Raw genomic sequence first — 25,736 nt, forward strand, 5'->3', positions numbered from 1 at the left:
GTTACAGAAGTAATTAGACGCCTGGTGCACATCTTTCAACTGGACGCCCATTCGGCGGCTTGCATGTCCTTCCTTCACTCGAAATGACCCTACCTATAGTTTTAACGTGCAATTCCAACCACTTATCGTTCCTAGTAAAGGCAGACTAAAGAATTTAAAGATGTGGCCAGAACCATTCAGTTTCCAGGCAAGCGTTTTCCTACTAGGTCACCGAGCCCGACAATTTCGGAGCAATACAGATACTAGGACAAATGAGGGTAGGTAAATCAAACTAATGCTGTTACTCTGTAACGAGCCACAAGAAACCACGAGTCCTTTTACGCCAAAATACACAGACAATATCCCTAATCTCGAAATTCTGTCGTGGTTTGGGTTCAGCAAGTGTACACGACGCCTAATATGTAAATATGGTTGACACTAGGGCAATGTTGGAACAGTGAATAATATGCATCGGAGCTATTAAGCGGGCCTTTTCACTTTAGAGTTGCACGCATACCGAAATCACAATCGTGAAGTAAACTTAACGGTTGTCTAGGGGAGGATGTTTCTGAAAATACTGTAGCTCTAGTGAAGTAAACAGAATGTTGAAATTGCTTGTATACAACAACAATCTTCTGTTACACTTTTTCCCATCTTGTCGGATTCTTGATTAATCGTCCTGTGTCAGAGGAGAGCGGATAAACGTACCTCAAAGCGTGGCATGTACTTTTGTTGTCAGTCTTGTATGATCATACAAAACTGACAAGACTGAAACAAATCGCGTACCTGCACTAGTCAAACTTCCGCTCAGTCACTCTGAAGTCTACACGTCGTTCACGATGCTCTTGGGATTGGCTATTCGAGAGAGAGACTTTATCTCGTGTCAGTTTTCTCCGAAATCGACAGCAGGAACCAGATGATTACTTAATCTACGCAGGGACACACAAACTGAAAGCTTGTAACACGAGAAACCGAAAAAGGTAGTGCCATGATAGCGGCTATTAGTCCTCGTTAGATCATCGGAATGTTAAGGTTTTTATCGACTAGCAGGAGCTAGAACTACCTTTAATTGCCTCATTTTGTATAACGTACGCAATAAATAATGGTTGTTTTTATTACTTCTTTTCAGAATCTTCGATGTCCGACCGTGATCTTCGGCATTCAGCTTCTTTATTCCTTCACGATCTACTTCCTTGTACTTATAAACCAAAGTGGCGTGTGCCTGGTTTCTCTCGTCTCGGTTGCCGTAATCCTTAGCTTTCACTTGCCATAAGCAAGGAAAACTTTGGTATAGCTCAATGAACTTCGTGAGTGCGGTGTCTGAAATTTACTATTTTCTTTCGCCACCACACGCTCTAAAATGAGAATTGGAACCTCTAGCGTCACAGAGAGTAGACTGGGAGCACAGCTAAGGTTGAGCGACAAGACTGACGGGCGTCAACATGCACACGTTTGACGGCAGTTTTGTGTGTGCACAAAGCTCGCCATCAGCCAAACTTCATTCAGTCCATACAAACAAGGCTGTCCAACTTCCGTCCACAGGTAACGTTTTATTTGACAAATCTGGCAGGATCGTACGAGACTGACGACAAAACGTTACGTGTATACCAGGCGTAAGAGTTTCTTCCGAATGATTAATTTGTCGACAGCTCTCACGCTTAACAACTCTTGTGACCAGTTGCGTTTCCGGTAGTTATTCTACTGAGTTATGTCTCAATCTTAGCTTTATCGTTCATGAAGACTGGCCGATTTACAAATTGTAGTACCCACTAGGTGCTACTCGCAGCCTAGTGTCGTGTCATCTTTTAACAACGATCTGTCATTCTTAGGCCGCACCACACAGTGCACGTAATGTTGGAATATCTCCCGCATTAAAATCGTGAAGCCACTGTCGATGCCGAAATACACTCGCTGTCTGTTGTGTATCTTAGACACGACTTATCTCCCCGCTACGGCTACGCGACTGAACTGATACAGCTATCACCACAGAAAGCAAGATACGAAAGCCCACTATAACCGCCACGCGTAATAAATTATGTTTCTGTAGTTTATACCGTTTGTTTCTGACTTGCCAGTAGTTCCTGTATCGGAAACTAGTGCCGCAATGAGGCCCGCGGGGATTTGCTACACAAATCCATTTAAATTACATGTTCACCCATATTGCAACGAAACAGCGATTAGTTTATTCCACCGAGGGTTTTCCGTAACTTTCTCTTGAATAAGGTAGCAGTCGAGTGCAATCCGTAAGATTATATAAAGTGCTGTATCTCGTTTGCTGCAATCTATGAGCAAAGCACATTCCAGCAGTATTCAGCGACTGACTGGACACTGGGTTTCCTCGCCAGATTTTCAACGCATTTGGGAAGCAGTGAGTGTATGCAGGGTCTGGTTAGCGCGAACAGAAATGAATGGGAGAAAGCCTAGCGCTCTCTCTCTCTCTCTCTCTCTCTCTCTCCCCCCCCCCCCCCCCCAAGAGTACACGAGAAAAAGATACTGAATTTCAAGTGGGGTTGGTGTTTATGACCATACTCTAGAGGAATTATATGGATTTACACGAAAATCAGCGTGTTGGGTGGTGTATGCGCCTTTTAAATTGTGAACCCCTGCCCTGCTACAATTTTTTTCGAGGTAAACATCCGGTAGGCGGTAGAGGGGGTCGATTACTGTGGCTGGAACAGATTCTTTTGTACCACATCCTTCCCTTTGTGAAGCCGGCTGAAACTACCTTTGCTGTTACAAGGAATCAAAATCGATAGACCTACAACGAAAGTAGGTGATTACTTCTTTCGTAACATTAGTAAATGACAAATTTTTGCGTTTATTAGAGTTTTAACAGTAAAGCAGCGTACCGTGAGTAGCAAGACAGCAAAAAAGTGACGCTGAGCAGGACGACACGATCAATACACGAGCCTCCCCTCCACTCAGCTTCGCACATCGACCCGACCCACGCAGAAAGGGACCAAACACTTAACGGTACATCCAGAAAGTCTCGCACGAACAGAAGAATGTTTTCCATTAACTGAACATTTTCATAATCAGTTCTCAAAAGCATGTTTGAGCAGTTCTGGTATTCTATTATGTACACGGCAATCTTCGCTGTGCAACTGTAGAAACGTTCATTTAGTCTGATTTGCAGAATCGCATGAAATTTCTGAGATCCTCGCATCACAAAGCTTACGTTAATTATCAAAATGGTCACAAATCCTAATTACGTCGTCGGTTAGGCGCTGTCGGTAGTAAGCGGTCAGGACTGACACTAAGCTCAAAGACTGTGAAAGGAAAGTTTGTATGACATTTCTTCGAACATATACCAATCAAATATACGCGGCAGCATAAGACATTCGTCAGGAGCACGTCGGCGTACGAGTGCAACGCCTGATGTTTGATCCTCCTTTGAACTTAACATTTCATCAATGTGAAGCGCTGGTACACAAGACTTAGCACCAACTTCGATTAACTGGTGGTTGGCTTACTTAAAAAAAAAAAAAAGTAGGTAAACCAGGTGGTAGACTTTTCATCAGTAGGATACTGGGAAAATGCTGTCAGCCTGCAAAGGACGTTCCTTAAGAAACACTCGACCCACCTTAGAAAACTGCTCCATATCGAACAGCCGATACTGAACGTATACAAAGGAGGGCAGTGCGATGCGCAGAGTATTAATGTACATAAAGTGCATTAGCGTCATACTGCGTCTGAAGGAATTCCATAACTCTTAAATGTTTCATTTTCTTACAAAACGCTTACAACTGTATCAGCAAACAAAAATACCAGTATGAGATCCAATTTAGGTACACGCAGGAAAACTTAACAACCATATATACTCGCGATTGTGTTGTAGGTATGGAGTATCATTCATGAAAATGAAACAATGAGTTTGTAAATGTATAAGCTTCTTCGTCATAGCATGACGACTCTATGGCTATGTCGATATCGAGTGATAACTGATCCACCCATTCTCTAAAAGAATTTAAAAAAATAAATAAAAGTCAACGTCATGCATACCAATCAGCAACGTGGTGGTGCGTGCTAGAAACAAACGTGAAAGGTAACAAACAAGGAGCGAAGCACTCAAGTGGTACTTTTAATTGTGTGCGGGCTTCTTGTTCTCGCGTGGGGCTATGAGATAATGAGAGACTGATCTGATTTTCATGTAATATTAGGGTTGTCATCCATGTCCCAGTGTAGCTGCTTTCGCATAGACATGAAATTAATTAAACAAATGAAGGCTCCTCTGAACCCCTATGAACTAAAGACCCGGCAATAACCACTCATTTCCCCTCCCTTTTTATCGCCTAAAGCAGGGATCGATTGTTCAATAGCACAGTGAACTAGCTACAGGCTTTTATACTTCATTAGTTCATGGTGGCAACTTTCTGAGCAAGCTTGCCGGTGAACCGTGAGCAAATATAACGACAATCGAGACAAAAAGCACTAGGTTTTTCCGTATTGTGCAGTGACATGTGTAGACATGTAATTACTCAAACACAAAACAATTGACTGCCAGTTCTACTTTGTCAAAGTAGTATGAGATCTATAGACCCAGGAAGGCAGATATTTAAATATATACGTACGGCTATGTATGTAGGCAACTGTGATGCTAAATGTACTGAAAATATGGAAGCATTTCATCTACCACTACCGCTGGCTCCATCTCTAGAAGCAGTTGCGTCAATAATGACAGTTTCCTTCTGGAGTTTAACTTTGACGAGTGATCAAGTACTGGACGTACTTTCACGTTCGTTGTGCAGTTAACCTTACGAGCAAGAGGCCTATTCTATGGCATGAAGGTTTAAGAGGAGATATATGTTTCAGAAGAATATCATAAAAAAGTTTATATCATTAGATACAGGGGAGAAAGATAAATATGAAGCAATGTAGGCGCAAATTCCCGTTTCGGTACAGGTAACTGTACCCGTCAGTCACCCGTACCACGCCCAGATTTGCGACAACAAATATGGCTGCTTTACATTTCCTCTGCTGTTTACACAAACGTTTCCCATAATTCAGTACCACCAACACAAAAAAATCTGTATTACATATTCAGCTTCCAAGCACAATGCAGAAATTCAGATGTTTGTGGCTTTTATCTGTTATATAACGACTCATTTATCGGCAGTTTTCTAATGAAAAACGTTTCGAGATGCCACTCGAAAGTATTATTTGTAGTTTAGAAAAGATATTACATTACTTCTACAAATAAAAGAGACGAGGAAACGGTGTAGCAAATTAGAATTAAGTTGTGTAAATCTATATTTGTAATGATACTTTAATATAAAGAGTAAGCTTATGTATGGTCGATGGACGAACACATGATTAGGTTATTCATCACATAACAATTAGTTACTAAATGGTTCAAATGGCTCTGAGCACTATGGGACTGAACAGCTATGGTCACCAGTCCCCTAGAACTTAGAACTACTTAAACCTAACTAACCTAAGGACAACACACAACACCCAGCCATCATGAGGCAGAGAAAATCCCTGACCCCGCCGGGAATCGAACCCGGGCGCTGGAAGCGAGAACGCTACCGCACGACCACAAGATGCAGGCAATTAGTTACTACTATATAATTATTTCAGTAGCAGTCATTAGAACTGCGAAATGATTAAACACGCCAACAAAAATTCAAAATTTGGTATATTTCCGTGCTCGTAAGCGGTTAATGTCTGCATACGTCACGTTGTAGAAAAGAATGGTACCCACGGTGCTTATTAAGTTTCTTTACAGTACCTCGAAATAGAAAAACAATTATGGAAAGTTAAAATATGTCACAAAAGTGGGCAAGTTATTTACTTACTGGTCATTAGGAGTACGAACTATATCTTGCGCTGAACATAAAACACAGGCGTTGAGGGATTGGTGTAACCACGCAGTTTTATAAGTTCAGTTGTAGTATGTACCGGTATATATACGCGACACCACCTTAAATTACTCGAGACGAAAATGCTGTTCTGATTATACGTCACTGCATCCGAAATATAAAGAAAATTAGTCGCATGAAGGCATTAGGGTGCTCTTCAGGGTAGTAGTTTCGTACTTAATCAGTAAGGTCAAGAAGATAAAAGACTAATCGTTTCATACCGGGAAAGATGTAGATGCGAAGTGTCCATTGGTTGTGTCGCTGCAAGCAGCGTCGTCGCCATCATACATCCTCACATCAGATCCATTTGTACAGCAATCCCCCGGCAGACTTTCACGAAGATAGATCAGCAGCCGCGTTTAGGAACGACACAAACTTAAATCACACAACACACGTAGTGCACGGAAAATATGGAAAACTCGGGTTACAGTGTAAGCGTCACAAAGCCGGCCGCGCGCAGCACAGTGCCCGCAGGCAATGAATGACTATATTGCTCGGGCAGTGTAGGGGTAAAGATCACTCGCCGGGGTGGGGGAAGAGGGAGTGCGCACACGGCGCTGGGGTTGCCAGAGGGGTGCGCACCCCTCGCCACCAACAAGGCAACGTCTCACGTGTCTCTCTCGTGTGTGTGTGTGTGTGTGTGTGTGTGTTTCTTTTTGGGAGGGGAGGGGGCGGCAGCAAAACATGTTTTTTGTTACACACTAGGCTTATGCACAAAGACAAATTTCGTAGAGATTATTCTGCCACCAACTTCGTGAAAATTTCTTTTGTGGTCGTGCTTCATACGGTCTGCTGCTACTCGGACAGGAATCTTGCTTTTTAACAGCATTGCTGTTAAAGCTTAACATTGTTAGGGATTTTTCGTAATGAAATCCTGAATGTATGTTTCCAGTGTTGTCTTTTTCCCATTTTACTTAACAGGAACTGCTCGCTGCCAATGAAATAACTGCAGTAGAACTACATATTCCGAGTCGGTTTCCTGAAGCGTTGCCTTAGCTCATAAGGAACTTCGGCTTCTGCACGTAAGCGAGATCTCCGAAAAAGTTATGTGAACTGCGATGTACGTAGGCAGTCGGCATAGGAATCATTCGGTATTTGGTGTCAGATGTGGGAAAGCACGCTAAATTCGTAGGCTAATCACAGTTGCGCGTGAACTTGCGGATGTTGAGACAGGAAACACCGACACTTCAATCTAAGATCGGTATTAATATTCTAGCTGATGCTCGCGACTTTCAATTCCTGTAATGTATTGTGTGAAAACAAAAATACAGTTTCACTGTTTGTCAGATTTCATGTTTAACTGTAAGGCGTTCAACTGAAGTCTTAGGTCTGTTCTCTAATAATATATGGACAATGGAATGCCCGTGTAATAAAACTATATGATGTTGAAGCAAAGTGTTTTGACGACCAATTTACTGTGACATTGAAACCGTGAAAATTTCATCAGTTTGGCCTGAAAAATCATGTTTATCGATAGAATGTAATAGTCGAATACGCTGTCAGAACTATGGGTCTATGCCACTATTTGGACTTAAATACGAAAACGTTTTTCATCGCCTAAAATTGTTGACTATAAATTTATGTTTACAACTACAGAATCAATTACCAACACATTTAGCACATTTAGACATTTGTTCGAAGCGTTGTATGGCACAACAAAATTTTTAGCACATGTCTTAACGTGTAGTTGTGAAAAGGACGAATTACAGTTGACTTTCAATCACATAGCTGGCGATATTATCGATACAAACACACTTTCCATCCGCTGCTGGGGACAGTGGAACCACAAATAGCTATCTTTGTGCACGATTAAAAAGATTAACAATATGCGTTACCGAACGAGAAAAAAACAAAATTTTTCATTACCGTGCAGTACCAGCCCAGTCCCAGATGTGACGCAAATTGAGTCATCGCAGCCCTGGATTACCTGCTGCACAAAGATCAGTGAGTTGCTTAAGAGACATATTTGCTTTATGCACACGACTGACAATGTTTCAAGAACGACACGCTATTTCAACGGCGTATAAAACTGATAACCGCTCATAATAGTCATTCGCGCACAGAGTGGGTTACAAAGCTAGCCAGTGGAGCTACTCCAGACTGATGGCTCATAAATGTGTCTCATCTGCAGCCGGCTGAGACACGGCGGTGGGGGGAGGGGGAGGGGTTGGGTGGGGTGGGGTGGGGGAGGGGGGGGGGGAGGGGGAGGGGGAGGGGGGAGGGAGGGAGGGCCACACAGCACAGCGGCAACTGCGCGGGCATGCGACCCGGCCGACGGAGTCTGCGCTCGGATGCTTGCCCTTGCACCACTCTGGACAACTTTGCCTCTCTCTTAGCTCCCCGGACAGTCATTTTCAGTAGTTTTAGAGAAACAAACAGGTAGTAATTTGTAATTTTCAAGTTTTACACTCACATTTTAATGCTACAGGCATATGGTTTCTCAAACGAAGCTACATGTTCGAGCCACATTAAGTGACAGCATATTTTCGTAGCCAAAACCATACTCTTAATCGCCGATGTCTTCAGAATACATGTCAGTTCCTGTTCTAAATCTTTCTACTAACATCTAGAACCGATATTCGACTGGATTGAGGGCTTCCTAGAAATCCGAACACCTAGTTCTTAATGAGCTGATACCAGAAACGGTAGTGGCGTCTGGTATACTGTAGGAGTTCGCTTATAGAGAGTTGTCCACAATTCGTGTTACGTACTTCTGTAGGTTATAGTGGGGACTTAGTAGATCGAGTTTTACATAGGAGCGAATGTCCGAGAAGTTGATATGACGACGTTACAGACCGTCAGTCACAGGCTCCGGTTTCTGTACATTATGTACAGGGTGTTACAAAAAGGTACGGCCAAACTTTCAAGAAACATTCCTCACACACAAAGAAATTATCTTATGTGGACATGTGTCCGGAAATGCTTACTTTCCATGTTAGAGCTCACTTTATTACTTCTTTTCAAATCACAATCATGGAATGCAAACACACAGCAACCGGACGTAGCAGCGTGACTTCACACACTTTGTTACAGGAAATGTTCAAAATGTCTTCCGTTAGCGAGGATACATGCATCCACCCTCCGCCGCATGGAATCTCTGATGCGCTGATGCAGCCCTGGAGAATGGCGTATTGTATCACAGCCGTCCACAACACGAGCACGAATAGTTTCTACATTTGGTACCGGGGTTGCGTAGACAAGAGCTTTCAAATGCCCCCATAAATGAAAGTCAAGAGGGTTGAGGTCAGGAGAGCGTGGAGGCCATGGAATTGGTCCGCCTCTACCAATCCGTCTCTCACCGAATCTGTTGTTGAGAAGCGTACGAACACTTCGACTGAAATGTGCAGGAGCTCCATCGTGCACGAACCACATGTTGTGTCGTACTTGTAAAGGCACATGTTCTAGAAGCACAGGTAGAGTATCCCATATGAAATCATGGCGGTGAATCGAGGAAGTACAGTAGATACGAAACTAAAATGAGCTCTAACATGGAAATTAAGCGTTTCCGGACACATGTCCATATAACATCTTTTCTTTATTTGTGTGTCAGGAATGTTTCCTGAACGTTTGGACGTACCTTTTTGTAACACCCTGTATATACAGGGTGATTCCGTGATGACAATACTAACTTTCAAGGACGATGGAATCGTATAAATGTATCAATTTTGAGGTAAAGGTCCCTGGTTCGGAAAGTAATGTGTCGAAAGTTACAAGCGAAAATCATTCCGATACCTCTGACAGTGGAATAGTGTTGCGAAGAATGTAGGGTAGGCAAATTTCAGAGGTGATAGTATATACCTAAACTAGGAACGTCTGTCAACATGGGCTCTAAACCGCATGCCTGAGGCGTTATGAGCACTTGTTCATCTTCGCTAGTGTGAAACAGCTCCTTTACTGAAAAGGTGTTCTTGTTCGGTGGACATTTCTCTTGTTTTGGTCCATGCTACCACCTCTGAAAGTTCCCTACTGTACAATCTTAGAAACATGTATTCCACTGTCAGAGGCAGCAGAATGATTCTCGACGCGTTCATTTCCGAACCAGGGACCCTTACTTCAAACTGATACGTCTCCAGCATCCTCGAAACTTTGTATCATCACGGAATTATCCAGTATATACATACGGTAAATGTACAGGCGCCTGCGCCTATAACGCTCTGTAGCGTCGTTGGGTGACGTTTCCAGACATGGGTTCCTATGTAAAACTTGACCAACAAAGCCCCCTCTGCAACCTCGACAACCATTTAACATGAATTGTGAAATATCCTCATTCGATCTATGCGTTACTTCTTGGCTGGGGAGGGGGAGTGGGGGCGGATACAGAAAGAAATGCACAGTGAACAATAACGAATGGCACGATTCGTGAAGGATTCGTTTATATTTAGTTTTATAGTCGGGGCGGGAGTACAACAGAAAGACCACGTTCCAGTAATCAAATGCATTACTTCATCCAACTCACAGCACTGAGCCAGCACGTTAGAACCACAGCTCACAGTGGGGATTTTCTATTCCACATTTTAGCGCTACCGCCGTGTTGCGTATTAAGTTCATCTCAACGTGGGTTTACGTTACGAAATATAATTGTTTTCTTTTTTCGTGCCGTAGTTTTCCCGCCAAACTTTGGGTCAAACGATTTAGCATTGTTAGCCCGAGTTGGTTAATCAAACTTACTTTGTCGGTTAAAATCATAGTCTAATTAGCCCAATTTGGGAAGTTTTATGAAAGGGGTTCTTTCAAAATCAGGTCAAAACACCGCATTTTTATGTTTTTACAAAAACTTCAACTTTTCGCTTCATTTATTCAGTACTAGTAAGTGGAACGCAAAAGAAACTTTATATTTCAGAATGGGTTATTACTACATGCCGAGCTTCAAGTTCATATCTTTAGTCCCAGAGATATAAGACGACAAACTTCGAAATTTTTTCGGGCGACGATCTTTTTTTTGCGATTTTATCCAAAATTTTCTGGCTGAATATGGCTCGTAAAATTCCTTTCATTATTATTCTTCAGACAACGCAGAATGTCGTAAAATATGGCCACATTTCATTTCTTTCGACACGACATTGCACAAGATAAGAGGTCAAACTTGCCAGAAATTCAAGTTCGCTCTGAGCAAAGTCTACATCTACATGATTACTCTGCAATTCACATTTAAGTGCTTGGCAGAGGGTTCATCGAACCACAATCATACTATCTCTCTACCATTCCACTCCCGAACAGTGCGCGGGAAAAACGAACACCTAAACCTTTCTGTTCGAGCTCTGATTTATCTTATTTTATTTTGATGATCATTCCTACCTATGTAGGTTGGGCTCAACAAAATACTTTCGCATTCGGAAGAGAAAGTTGGTGACTGAAATTTCGTAAATAGGTCTCGCCGCGACGAAAAACGTCTTTGCTTTAATGACTTCCATCCCAACTCGCGTACATATCTGCTACAATCTCCCGTATTACGTGATAATACAAAACGAGCTGCCCTTTTTTGCACCCTTTCGATGCCCTCCGTCAATCCCACCTGGTAAGGATCCCACACCGCGCATCAATATTCTAACAGAGGACGAACGAGTGTAGTGTAAGCTGTCTCTTTAGTGGACTTATTGCATCTTCTAAGTGTCCTGCCAATGAAACGCCACATTTGGCTCGCCTTCCCGACAATATTATCTATGTGCTCTTTCCAACTGAAGTTGTTCGTAATTTTTACACCCAGGTAGTACTTAGTTGAATTGACAGCCTTTAGCATTGTACTATTTATCGAGTAATCGAATTCCAACGGATTTCTTTTGGAACTCATGTAGATCACCTCACACTCTTCGTTACTTAGCGTCAACTGCCACCTGCCACACCATACAGCAATCTTTTCTAAATCGCTTTGCAACTGGCACTGGTCTTCAGATGACCTTACTAGACGGTAAATTACAGCATCATCTGCGAACAACCTAAGAGAGCTGCTCAGATTGTCACCCAGGTCATGTATATAGATCAGGAACAGCAGATGTCCCAGGACGCTTCCCTGGGGAACACCTGATATCACTTCAGTTTGACTCGATGATTTGCCTTCTGTTACTACGATCTGCGACCTGCGAGACAGGAAATCACGAACCAGTCGCACAATTGAGACGATGCCCCATAGGCCCGCAGCTTGATTAGAAGTCGCTTGTGAGGAACGGTGTCAAAAGCTTTCCGGAAATTTAGAAATACGGAATCAACTTGAGATCCCCTGTCGGTAGCGGCCATTACTTCGTGCGTATGAAGAGTTGCACAAGAACGATGTTTTCTGAAACCATGCTGATTACGTATCAATAGATCGTTCCCTTCGAGGTGATAAATAATGTTTGAATACAGTATATGCTCCAAAACCCTACTGCAAACCGACGTCAATGACATAGGTCTGTAGTTCGATGGATTACTCCTACTACCCTTCTTAAACACTGGTGCGACCTGCGTAATTTTCCAATCTGTAGGTACAGATCTATCGGTGAGCGAGCGGTTGTATATGACTCCTAAGTAGGGAGCTATTGTAACAGCGTAATCTGAAAGGAACCTAATCGGTATACAATCTGGACCTGAAGACTTGCCCGTATTAAGCGATTTTAGTTGTTTCGCAACCCCTAAGGTATCTACTTCTAAGAAACTCATGCTAGCAGCTGTTCGTGTTTCAAATTCTGGAATATTCCATTCGTCTTCCCTGGTGAAGGAATTTCAGAAAACTGCGTTCAATAACTCCGCTTTAGCGGCACAGTCGTCGGTAACAGTACCATCGGCACTGCGCAGCGAAGGTATTGACTGCGTCTTGCCGCTTGTGTACTTTACATACGACCAGAATTTCTTCGGATTTTCTACCAAATTTCGAGACAATGTTTCGTTGTGGAACCTATTAAAAGCGTCTCGCATCGAAGACGGTGCCAAATTTCGCGCGTCTGTAAATTTTAGCCAATCTTCGGGATTTCGCGTTCTTCTGAACTTCGCATGCTTTTTGCGTTGCCTGTGCAACAGCGTTCGGACCTGTTTTGTGTACCATGGGGGATCAGTTCCATCTCTTAGCAATTTATGAGATATGGATCTCTCAATTGCTGTTGCTACTATATCTTTGAATTTGAGACACATCTCGTCTACATTCGCATAATCAGTTCGGAAGGAATGGAAATTGTCTCTTAGGAAGGCTTCTAGTGACACTTTATCCGCTTTTTTAAATAAAATTATTTTGCCTTTGTTTCTGGTGGATTTGGAAGAAACTGTATTGAGCCTAGCGACAACGACCTTGTGATCACTAATCCCTGTACCAGTCACGATGCTCTCTATTAGCTCTGGATTGTTTGTGGCTAAGAGGTCAAGTGTGTTTTCGCAACCATTTACAATTCGCGTGGGTTCGTGGACTAACTGCTCGAAATAATTTTCGGGGAAAGCATCTTAGATGAGTTGACATGGAATGACTCAAACTTAACTTGTCCATTCGGAAGATCCTTCGAACGTTATGGTCATATGGGAAGTTAATGAACGGATTGAAATTATCAATCAAGTTTCTCCCCGACGAATAGGTTCTGAAACTGAAAACGACAGAATCCGAAACATTAAAAAGTATATTTAAAAATATAATTAGACAGTGCTTATCTGATTTGTAACAATGCCATGTGGTTGAAAAAGACCGGAAACAACACATTTTCATAAAAATGGCAACAGAACAAAAGCACAGAATTCCAGAAAAATATGCTTCCACACCATGTGTTGCTGAATCCTAGAGCAATAGAAATTACTCAGGAATATGACAGGTACGATAATTGGTGACTGGAAAGAAAAAGTCTGGTAAACATGAGCTCTAAAATGCATACCTTAAGAGCTATGAGCTCTTGTTCAGTACAAAAAAATTTTCACGGTATCGAAGATAAAATGCTCATAGCTCTTAAGGTATGCATTTTAGAGCTGATGTTTACTAGACTTTTTCGCTTCGAATGATCGTTTCTGTCATCTCTGAATGTTGATAGTTACTCCTGGGACACCCTGTATTATAAGTTCGGAGAATAAGTGTATCTGAAAGAATCAGGAGGGATACTGGAATAACCAACCATGTGAAACAGGTAGCTTTCGCTTATTTCGCTCGATAATTTGCAACCAATACATTGAAATGAACAATCAGTCAGTCTTTTTAGTTTTCCGGTAGGTATTTGTACATTACCATACTGTCGAATGGTAACTACGGGAGCTTCATACAAGATAGCCTAACAGAACCCAGTACACTTTGCTGGGCGGCGAATGCTCTACAGCAGTGTACGTAATACGAGGTGTGTCCCAGTAATCTATGTATGTTCTCATTATACATAAACGACCAATGCATTAATCTCTCCAACACTCAAGTCCGTCGGCAGACGATGCTGTTATCCTCAGCAAACAATCTTTGTTGTCCGGTCGCAAGGAAATGCAAACCGTTTCACGGAATTTCCACATAGTGGACTGAATGACAGCTCTCTACATTTGGATACATGCGTCGTATCGTTCATAAAAAAAAGAAACAAACTGTACAATTACAATTGTGTCAAATTACTTGTGCCTATACTGTTTAATTATCTATAGAGATGATAATGAAAATGGAATGGAACGCAAAGGTTTTAACTTACACTAGTTCAAACAGCTCTGTGAAAATGTGGCGAAACTGTAACGGAAGCCGCAAGTAAGACGTTAGTGACAGCCAGCGTAGAACACTGTAGCTATGTTAACATTCTTTGGAGTAGGCGTGGCATACATTTAAGCAATTCGGAGAGAATCGGACACACAATTTTAATCTATTTGAAAGTTTCATTGGATAGTAAACTCCGTTGCAAATAGGATTCGTTCTAGAGAAATACGCCTCGCGGTGGCTAAGCCATGCCCTGCCACACCCTTTTGGCCCGGGTGCTGGCCCAACAAATTATGCACGACCGTCCCTCTGGAGCTCGTAAACCAGTAAGGACGTACTGGCATAGACTGGGACCGTGACGTATGCGTCGATATCACAGCTTTAAACATCATTTTATGATAAAGATAAGAATATGATTCTCCGACTCGTATGCACTTTTTAACTGTAGCGAGTCTTTAACTGTTAAATACTTTCAGAAGTATGGGCTCATTATTCCGCTGCAGATTATCACTTCCTGTTTTTGTACAGATTCAATTATATGAAAAATTTTGATTTGAACTCTAGACTGACTTCCTTCTCGTTCATACAAAGTGACTTGACAAAATAAGTTTTATACGAAGAATTCTTGCATATATAACGATCAGCTGCCAGAATCTAAAGTAATAACGCTTTGACTCACACACCGCAGCTAGGCAAGATCAATGAGGCTCAGAAAGGAGGTCATCGTTTCAACGATTAAGTGCAGCCGCTCAGCCCAACCACTACCCTGGAACTATGGAGCCCACGGATAAACTTAGAATTAATTCTTTATGTAACATACCCAACATTTGAGAACACTTAGCACTTACCAATGTGTGTGTATTTTGCTTAAAAATCCGCTCACAGCCGTGAAAGATGGTCACATGAAGAGCAGATGCATGGTATAGGGTCACGCCACAAAGGAGCGGCACTTGTCTTTCCGTTCTGCCTTTCCTGGCAGTGCACCATCGTTGACATCCGTCTCCCTGGAGCCGGTGAACTTCGCATATCATCTGACAAAAATGAAACGTCAGACTCTAGTAAAAAATCGCCTTTGGGTTTATTTAGTTCATTCCCTATCTCCCTATTCTATGTTTATTGCGTGAGAAATTAGGTTTGTAATAAGACGATTCGTCCAATACCAAAAACAGAAAGCAATCAAGCAACCCACTTCAACATGTATTCAGCTATGAGTTTTCAAAGACTAAAAACACTGTCGCATATCTCGTATTCGACGATGTGCATATTATTTCCCACGTACAGGGGTGCAAGTGTCCTGTAATTACTGTAGGACAAGTCGCTCTCTCGGGAAACTACGAACATTGATTCACAATGCTCAGTGTATAATGCTAGGTCTAATGTATTGGGGAGGGGGGGGGAGGGGGGAAAGCTAACGGCTTTGTGGTTACACGTCTTCCTACAGCACAAACTTTTAATAGGAAGTGTGTCACCAAAGGGCAAAGGAAAATGCTTAGTACCTTTCAGTGGCCTACAGCAGTACTGCAAGGAAGGGGGGCGCGTTTCTTTGTCGGTTTCTTCACCATGGGCCAACGCTGATCGTACTGTAGTTTTCTACTGCATTTTCCAGATAGTAGGCTCCAATCAACTTGAGTGAACACAAATGTTGGAATATGAGACGAGCAGAATTTTGTCTAATGGAGTTAATAGTGTCTTCCACGTAAGTTTGTTTGAATTCTACATACGCCAATCGTTTTCATTTGCTGCTCGTATAAAATGTTTTAGTGTGTCGTCTCATCTTCTCGAAAACATTTAAGAATCGTTTTGATACAGCATATTATATGATGATCCCATTTTTCACTTGGATTTCTTTTAATAAGTGCTTTATTTCCTTTGAGACCTGATTTTTTCGAGCATGATTTCTTTTTGAGTTTACCTTTGTAAATAATTGCTCTTTTCGTTTATGTCTGTGTAATGGTAATTCGAACTGCATTTGCAATTCGAAAGTGATTTATGGCTGTCACACCCTTTACAGATTTTCTTATTTGATAAACAGTTACATCCGCAGCCCTATTTGGTGCTTGCCATGTTGATTACCTGTTTGCTTTCTTCTAGATTAATGTGTTACTGACAAACCTTTGTTCTCGACCTATCTCTAGCTCTGCTACATACGGAGGTTTACTCTAAATAACCGATCACTATCTTAGTCCTTGTTCTCATTAAAATCTCCCATTATCAGCAAGTTGTGGTAGTTTCTTCATTTATCAGTTTCTGAAAGACTTAGTCGTTTCGTGTTAGATGGTAATGTAAGCGCTTCATTGATTTCCAAGGGATTTCTTAAGTTTATTTTTAAAACAAGCCTACTTATTCTCAGATTACTTCAATACAGCATCTGTGATACTGATTTCTAGTTGATGGCAAGTCTACTCCTCACTTTTCTCCCTGTTTCTTTATTCCACAAAAGGTCCTAAGTCTTTCTGAAAGCTTTATCCGAGAAAAAAAAAATTTGATCAGTCACATCAGGAGCCCACTCAAAGTGTAAATTGTTTCGAAAACATACTCGACCTCTTAGCAAGAAATAATCCAGAGCAAATAGGGATCATTAGTAAGCAGAAGGTCGTTGTAGAGTGACTTTATACCGTAACATCCAAATCCACCAAAAATGAACTAAAAATATGTCGATTTAAAAAAGCAGATAATTCCTTTTTCGAGTTCCGTTGTTTCCGAACTGTGTACCACCGACCAGATGCGGCTTTAATTCAAACTAATAGCATGGACGGCAACACACACACACACACACACACACACACACACACACACACACACACACACACTAAAGAACCAAATAAACTGGTACACCTGCCTAATCTCGTGTAGGGCCCCTGCGAGTACGGATTAAGTGTCACAACACGACGTGGCGTGGACTCGACTCATGTCGGTAGTAGTGCTGGAGGGAATTGACACCATGAATCCTGCAGGGCTGACCCTTAAATCACAAAGAGTACGAGGGGTGGTGATCCCTTCTGAACAGCACGTTGCAAGGCATCTCAGATAAGCTCAATAATGTTCATGTCTGGGGAATTCGATGGCCAGCGGAAGTGTTTAAACTCAGAAAAGATATTCTGGGGCCATCTTGTAGCCATTCTGGACGTGTGGGGTGTCGCATTGTCCTCCTGGAATTGCCCAAGTCCGTCGGAATGCACAATGAACATAAATGGATGCAGGTGATCAGACAGGATGCTTAAGCACGTGTTACCTGTCAGACTCGTATCTAGACTTATCATGGGTCCCACATCACTCCAACAGCATATGCACACCATTATACAGCCTCCACCACCTAGAACAGTGCCCCGTTAACATGCAGGTTATATGGATTCAGTCTCTATACCCGTACACTTCCATCTGCTCGATACAATTTTAAAGGAGACTCGTCGAGGGGGCCAGGCAACAAGTTTCCAGTCATCAACAGTCCGATGTCGGTGCTGACGGGCCCAGGCGAGACAAAGTTTTGTGTCGTGCAGTTATCAAAAGTACACGAGTGGGCCTTCGGCTCCGAAAGCCTATATCGATGACGTTTCGTTGAGTTGCTCGCATGCTGACACTTGTTGATGGCCCAGCATTGAAATATCTTTTAATTTGCGAAAGGGTTGCACTTCTGTCACTTTGAACGATTCTCTTCTTTTGTCGTTGGTCCCGTTCTTACAGGATCTGTTTCCGGCCGCATTGATGTCGAAGATATGATGTTTTACCAAATTCCTGATATTCGCGGTACACTCATGACATGGTCGTACAGGAACCATCACTCGTACACCAACTATAACACGATGTTAAAACTCACTCAATTCTTCGTAATATCCCAATTCTTGATAATATCCACGATCTACGAACTGCGCCAGACACTTGTCTTATATACGCGTTGCCGACCGAAGGGCCGTCGTCTGCTTGTTTGCGTATCTGTATTTGATTACGCATACCTATACCAGTTTCTTTGGCGCTTCAATGTATATCAACTAAATTAGTGATAGATGGTACTGATCCCCCACGGTACACAGAACTGGTCAACACATTACCGTGTACTTTAATGCTAGAGTAGATCAAAGACGACAGTTTACGGACAAAGCAGGGCGCCCATTACGTTCCCGATCACTCCCTCCCCTGCCTCACAAAGGACACTTGCCGTATATACAAAACAGCGGGAAGTTCAAATTTTGGGTGGAAATTGATACAATAGCCCAATCACGCTTGTGTGTTTTACCCGCGCCTGTGGAAGCAGGGCTGCTGTCCCAAGTATAAATTCTCGTGAAATGTAAGATGGCGCATTGTCATGCTTACTGACCTGGTCTAGTGGGACAGGCTGTATGATGTCACAATCCAGTTCAGTCTTTAGGGCTATTTATAACTGTGTAGACTTCTGATGTACTGCCCCAGAGCTCCAAAATTGGATCCATGACGTCACAATCCAGCTCCGACCGGTCGGTCTATTTATAGGGAGTGTAGTATTCCTGCATACTGGTCCAGACTTGCCATACTGGGGTAAGTTCTAAGACGTCAGAAACCAAGTTCTGGAATACTGGCAGTGCAGGTAAGCACGGGTCTGCAGCCCTACGTGACATGCTTTTCCTTCCAGGCTACTATTCACTCGGAGGTGTACGGTCACTGGTTCAGTTGGCTCTGAGCACTATGGGACTTAACTTCTGAGGTCATCAGGCCCCTAGAACTTAGAACTACTTAAACCTAACTAACCTAAGGACATCACACACATCCATTCCCGAGGCAGGATTCGAACCTGCGACTATAGCGGTCGCGCGGTTCCAGACTGTAGCGCCTAGAACCGATGGGCCACTCTGGCCGGCCACTGGTTCAGTTAACGATTTTCTCTCTCCACTTGCCTCTTTATTTAAACACACAACGGGGAGGGAAGGGAAAGGCTCTACGCCCACTCGCCGTCCTGCGTTCTCTCCTTCATCATGTCTAAATTTTGAAACTGCACAGAGGCGTACTATGTAGGCAAACGTCTAGAGTGAGCACTTAGACACTAGCCGACACGACTGCAAACACTGCATCAGTTTCAGAAACTGTAGTAGTACTCCGTATTTATTTTCTGAACAACACGCTATTTGCTAGTACCTCTCCAACCTAATGGCAAATCTAATTTGATATTCTGTATTCTATTCATTGGACGACAGCGCGGAACTGTATGGAACATAATACCAACATAGACTCGTGTATCTAACGCCATCCAGGGTCGTGAACAGACAGTAACATCAGACGTCAGCATAGTATTTCTAAATGACAGCCCGACAGCTCTCGTCTTATGCCCGATACAGACCGTGTGTCCTGCCACAATCGACACGCTCTCGATGACTGACTATATCACACTGCTGCAGCTCTATCCGAGACCAGGGTTACTAGCGCAGCCTTATTCAACATGACGGCTGGCGACGTACAACATATCACTGAATTTTCGCGTCAATTTTATGGTGAAATCAACGAATAATATATCGAAATCAGTGAACTTTCCACCTAAAGAAATATTAAGCCCCCTTCGAGGTGCCTTTCAGGACCTTTAACACCGACCGAAAGATCAACACATACTGCAGCCAAATGGAAGAGACGTTTTAGATTTGTGCACTATTGTCATTTCTGCTGAAGATCCAAAACGGCAACAACAACAACAAGAAAACCGAGAGTTCTACACACATTCTTTGCGAATACTGGTGGTAGTGACACAACGGCTTAATAATGTTTCCGAGAAAGCTTAAGTCTTCCATCCACTTCTGAAAACGCCTTCCCCTAAGACACGGTACATCATGTCGACATGGACTGGAGACTGCAGGTGAAAGGCGCTCCCAAGCATCTGAGTAACGGGAGGTGACGCTGTCATCATAGTAGAGCCATGAATCACACGCGTGTCGGCTGCAGCAGTGAGCGGCACATCGCCCCAGTGTGCCACGCACCCCCACTCCTGTCGCGAAATCCCGCACACATCCGCGTCATTTCGCACAACTTTATGCTTAAATAGATGAAAATTTCACCGAAAGTAGTGAATATCGCGTGATTCCGCTACACTTTTGCATCTACTGTTCATAAATATTATGGCCTTAGCAGGATGTTTACGATTTCGTTCGAGATCTGCCAGTCATGCACTATAAAATTGATCGTACTAGCTTCTTCCTTTAAACAACATCGCATTACCTAGGTATGTATGCGATATCGCTGTAAAATAGAACACTGCGTGTCGAGATCGCTACGACATGCACGAGGACAGCCGCGAAGTCTTGCATCATAGCCAAAACTGTTTCGTTATGTGTGTAGTAGGGTAGAAATTGTTACTTATACATATTTAAACAGCTGAAGGGCGTGTCAAGAGACGCCAAAATCCACCGAGATCCAGACGCTAGACCACCGCAAACGTCTACCGAACGATTGCAGCCATAGCGGAGCTACGCCCCCTCTACTGGTGCATGAGAAACATGCTAACGTCGGACTTCCGCAAGAACGAAATGCACACCTCATTACGTTCCAGTGCCGTGACCACCACTCCGCGAAAGCTGTAGGTGCACTCTTCGACAGAAACAAACGCGTGCAGGCAGCAGCGTTTGATGACCGAACTTAAAGCATGCTGCAGTAACGTAGAGAACAAAAACAGAACACTAGATCACCACAAAATCTCTCTCCTATAAAAAACAACCGTCAGGCAAATTGCTAGAGAAACGTGTGGCAGAACCGTAGGAAAACTAACTATTTTAGGTTGTACCTGGGACATCCGACATATGCAGAGCATTTCGTATGGTACAGTATTCTGGGTGCGAACGTGCCGATGTTGATTTAACGATCGACTGATCTGGGGGACGGATCAGACAGGGCGGTCATCAGTCCCACCGGATTAGGGAAGGAAGTCGGCCGTGCCCTTTCAGAGGAACCATCCTGGCATTTGCCTGAAGCGACTTAGGGAAATCACAGGAAACCAGATCAAGATGGCCGGACCCGTGTTTGAACCGTCGTCCTTCCGATTGCGAGTCCGATGTGCAAACCACTGCGACATCTTGCTCGGTTTGATTTAACGCCATCCAACAGTCGTTAGGTCCATATCTTAAAAGTAAAATAAATACAGCAATACTGCGTTGGTCCGCACGGCGCACAAAACTCGTCATTTCTACAGAGCCAGCAGCGCTGCATGATGCCAGAGGGCTAAGTCACCCCATACTCTTGAAAGAGGTCGGCTCCTATCGTTATATACGCGAGCGCAGAATTGTACCTCAATCAGATAAATCTCACGTAGGGCTGAAAGGGATCTTTGGGTGTGATCTGCAACACCAAAATGCTTTAGTGTGGTGCACGGAAGGAGTTTAAGGCATTCTGAACACACTAACTGGATACATAGAATTGTTTGCGAACGTTGCTCTGACGAAGCAATCTATTTTGTTGTTGCCTTACAGTCAGTGACCAGCACGGTCATCTATAAACCAGAAGGATATTCCACGAGCTATTTATAGCAGTCCTACTCCCACCCCTGTAAGTTGACAAACTCGTTTTTACTCACCTGGAATGTAACACAGTAAACCACGTGGCGATGTGCCACTTCCTGCTGTTGACCGACAGACGAGTGATTCGTAGCTCTACTGTTGTGACAGCGTCGCCTCCCATTACCCAAATGCTCGGGAGTTTTAGTCACCTGCAGACTCCAATCCATGTCGACACAATGTGCCGTGGTCTGGTGTCTGATACTGGTGACAGTTTTTTCGTGTTGAAATGTCTAGGATAAGAAGGCTACGGGCGGCATATGTATTTGCCGGGTTTTTTATTCTTACAATTCGACTTGCTGGGGTGTTTATAGACGACTGGTGTAGGTCGTATGGGCGTCTTAGGGGATGGCGTCTTCAGGGAGTAAGACTTAAGATTTCTTGGCAACATTAATAAGCCGTTGTGTCACTAGCACCAGTATTCGTCAATGATGTGTGGAACTCTCGGTTTTCTTCTAGTTGTTCTTTTGGATTTTTAGCAATAACTGGAATAGTGGACAAATCTTAAATTGCCATTCAGTTAGGCTGTCAGTATGTGTTGGAACTTTCGGTCGGTGTTAAACTTCCTAGATATTACCTCGAAGTGGGTTAACATTTCTTTAGATGGAAAGTTCACTGATTTCGATATGTTTATTCGTTGATTTCAACATAAATCTGACGCAAAAACTCAGTGATTTGTTGTACGTCGCCAGCCGTCATTTTGAATAAGGCTGCGCTAGTATGCCTGGTCTCGGATAGAGCTCCACCAGTATGTCCTAGTCAGCCATCGAGAGCGTGTCAATTGTGGCAGGACACACGGTCTGTATCGGTCATAAGGCGAGGGCTGACGGGCTGTCATTTAGAAATACTATGCTGACGTCTGATGTTGCTGTCTGTTCACGACGCTGGATGGCGTTAGATACACGAGTCTATGTTGGTACTATGTTCGATACAGTTCCGCACTGTCGTTCAATGTGTGGAATACAGAATATCAAATTAGATTTACGACTAGGTTGCAGAGGTACTAGCAAATAGTGTGTATTTCAAGACGTGCTTTCATTCAAACCTTCACAGAATATTAGTACAGCATGCGGCAAATCGCCCAGAGACCCGACAAAAATAATGACGGTACTGTTGCTGAATGCGAGCAGAGACGGGGGTCCAGAGCACTGAAGGCAGTCGCGGCCAGTAGCAAAAAAAATGGCTCTGAGCACTATGGGACTTAAGATCTATGGTCATCAGTCCCCTAGAACTTAGAACTACTTAAACCTAACTAACCTAAGGACATCACACAACACCCAGCCATCACGAGGCAGAGAAAATCCCTGATCTCGCCGGGAATCGAACCCGGGCGTGGGAAGCGAGAACGCTACCGCACGACCACGAGATGCGGGCGCGGCGGCCAGTAGCAGTCGGGAAGCAATGGACTACGGAATGTCACCTAACGGTATGACGGAACGCCGACCAGTTGACGTAAGCACGCACTTGCAGGCCAAAGCGACCCGAATTCGGGGGCCGTGTGACGTCATGCGGTGCGCTAAGAGCAATGCTGGTGCTGAGTTACACGCGGTCTGCAGCCTGAGAATATGGCTGTGGCGCCTGACCCGGGGAAGCACACCTCAGCACAGCGGGGTACGGCAGGGGTTGCCCACGACTCGAGCGCTTAAAGCTCAGCGCGTTATGGGGACTGCGGTATTTAAATAAAGATGCAAGTGAATACCTCTCCTATTTCTACACCTCCCTCCCCTCAACTACGTACGATAGCAACGAGTGTGACAGTACAGAACGAATCACTGGGCTATTCAGTTTTAATGTTAGGACGACTGTTCTATAGTTTGATAGCCAACAGACTTCCCATCATTTTAAACTTGGGATAAATGGGTTTTCTCCCTGTTTTGAACTTACTGTAACTGGTGAATCGGCGCGGTGCGGTTTGGACGTTCGCAGACGGCGAGGGAGGAGGCGGCCGCGGCAGGGGCGTAGAGCCCTTTCCCTTCCCTTACCATGAATACGCGATCGGAGAGACAAATCTGGAGTTGGCAGAAGCAATGACCATACACCTCTGAGTGAAATGGCACGAACATCCCCTTGTCTCAGACGTCACAGTCAGTGTTCTCGAACTCCGATTCTGACGTCATAGAATGTGCCACAGTGTCTCGTCCATTAAGCCCGGAATTCTACAATCTACACTATTAGTAATAGCTCGATAGCTTTGAACTGGATTGTGACAAAATAGAACCTCTACCAGGACAGTAAGCATGGCAATGCAACATACTAAGTTTCCAGACAATTTATACTTAGAGAAGCCCTACTTTCAAACGAGACACGGGGCATTTTATACATATGGCAACTGGCCCTTGTGAGACGGGAGAGACGGTCATCGATGACGCCATCGGTGCCTTTGTCCGGGAAATGTCCTTCGTGTCCCACTCTCGCAGTGAAGTTTGCGCTAAATTTTGAGTTTCAGTAAACATGGTCAATCTCGGAGGTATTGCGTTCTTTTAAATTTGGCAAGCTACACCTTTCTGACTAATATTGTGTAACGTGGAGGATCTTATTAACCCTCTGTCAACAACGTGGACAGAAAGGATGTTAACAACAAGGTCGGGTGGAATCCCATGCGGGTAGTTCGTACCGCGGAGCACGCGACCCCTCCAATTCCGTGAGGGTGATACGCTAAGATACACTAGCTCCCGTTAACACCTGATCTACAACGCGCATGTGCACTAAGGCAAATCGGGCGGTCGGCTGGTTATCCAACAGACCTTATGGGCAGGAGGTTAATTCATTCGATACCTACAATTGCCGACCGACGCTATTTCGGCCTCATATGGGTTACGCTTATAAATTTGAAAAGGGAGCGGAGACTGCATCTTAAGAAGACGTAAAGCGAAATTTTATCTGCTTTTTATAAATAGATATATTTTGCGTTTATGTTTGGTGGATTTGGATGTTACGGTATAAAGTCACTACAACGACCTTCTGGTTACTAACACATGTAGCCGTCATAATGATCCCTATTTCCTCATCTGCTAGCATGAGTTTCTTAGAAGTAGATACCTTAGGGGTTGTGAAGCAACTCAAATCGCTTGATACGGGGAAGTCTTCAGGTCCAGATTGTATACCGATTAGGTTCGTTTCAGATTACGCTGATACTATAGCTCCCTACTTAGCACTCATATACAACCGCTCGCTAACCGATAGATCTGTACCTACAGATTGGAAAATTGCGCAGGTCGCACCAGTGTTTAAGAAGGGTAGTAGGAGTAATCCATCGAACCACAGACCTATATCATTGACGTCGGTTTGCAGTACGGTTTTGGAGCATATACTGTATTCAAACATTATTAATCACCTCGAATGGAACGATCTATTGATACGTAATCAGCATGGTTTCAGAAAACATCGCTCTTGTGCAACGCAGCTAGCTCTTTATTCGCACGAAGTAATGGCCGCTATCGACAGGGGATCTCAAGTTGATTCCGTATTTCTAAATTTCCGGAAAGCTTTTGACACCGTTCCTCACAAGCGACTTCTAATCAAGCTGCGGGCCTATGGGGTATCGTGTCAATTGTGCGCCTGGTTCGTGATTTCCTGTCAGGAAGGTCGCAGTTCGTAGTAATAGACGGCAAATCATCGAGTAAAACTGAAGTGATATCAGGTGTTCCCCAGGGAAGCGTCCTGGGACCTGTGCTGCTACTGACCCATATACATGACCTGGGTGACAATCTGAGCAGTTCTCTTAGGTTGTTCGCAGATGATGCTGTAATTTACCGTCTAGTAAGGTCATCCGAAGACCAGTGCCAGCTGCAA

General features: G+C 43.7%; 1 long non-coding RNA gene across 1 annotated transcript in view; it reads right to left on the bottom strand.

Moving 5' to 3' along the window:
- Positions 1-15,295: 15,295 nt before the first annotated feature.
- LOC126298896 (uncharacterized) overlaps positions 15,296-25,736 on the bottom strand; it is a 35,395-nt gene continuing 24,954 nt past the window's right edge. Inside the window, exon 3 of the long non-coding RNA XR_007552692.1 lies at positions 15,296-15,476. This is a non-coding gene — a long non-coding RNA (uncharacterized LOC126298896). The remainder of the gene's footprint in view (positions 15,477-25,736) is intronic.

Source organism: Schistocerca gregaria, chromosome X, assembly GCF_023897955.1.
Source record: "Schistocerca gregaria isolate iqSchGreg1 chromosome X, iqSchGreg1.2, whole genome shotgun sequence".
Taxonomy (NCBI): domain Eukaryota; kingdom Metazoa; phylum Arthropoda; class Insecta; order Orthoptera; family Acrididae; genus Schistocerca; species Schistocerca gregaria.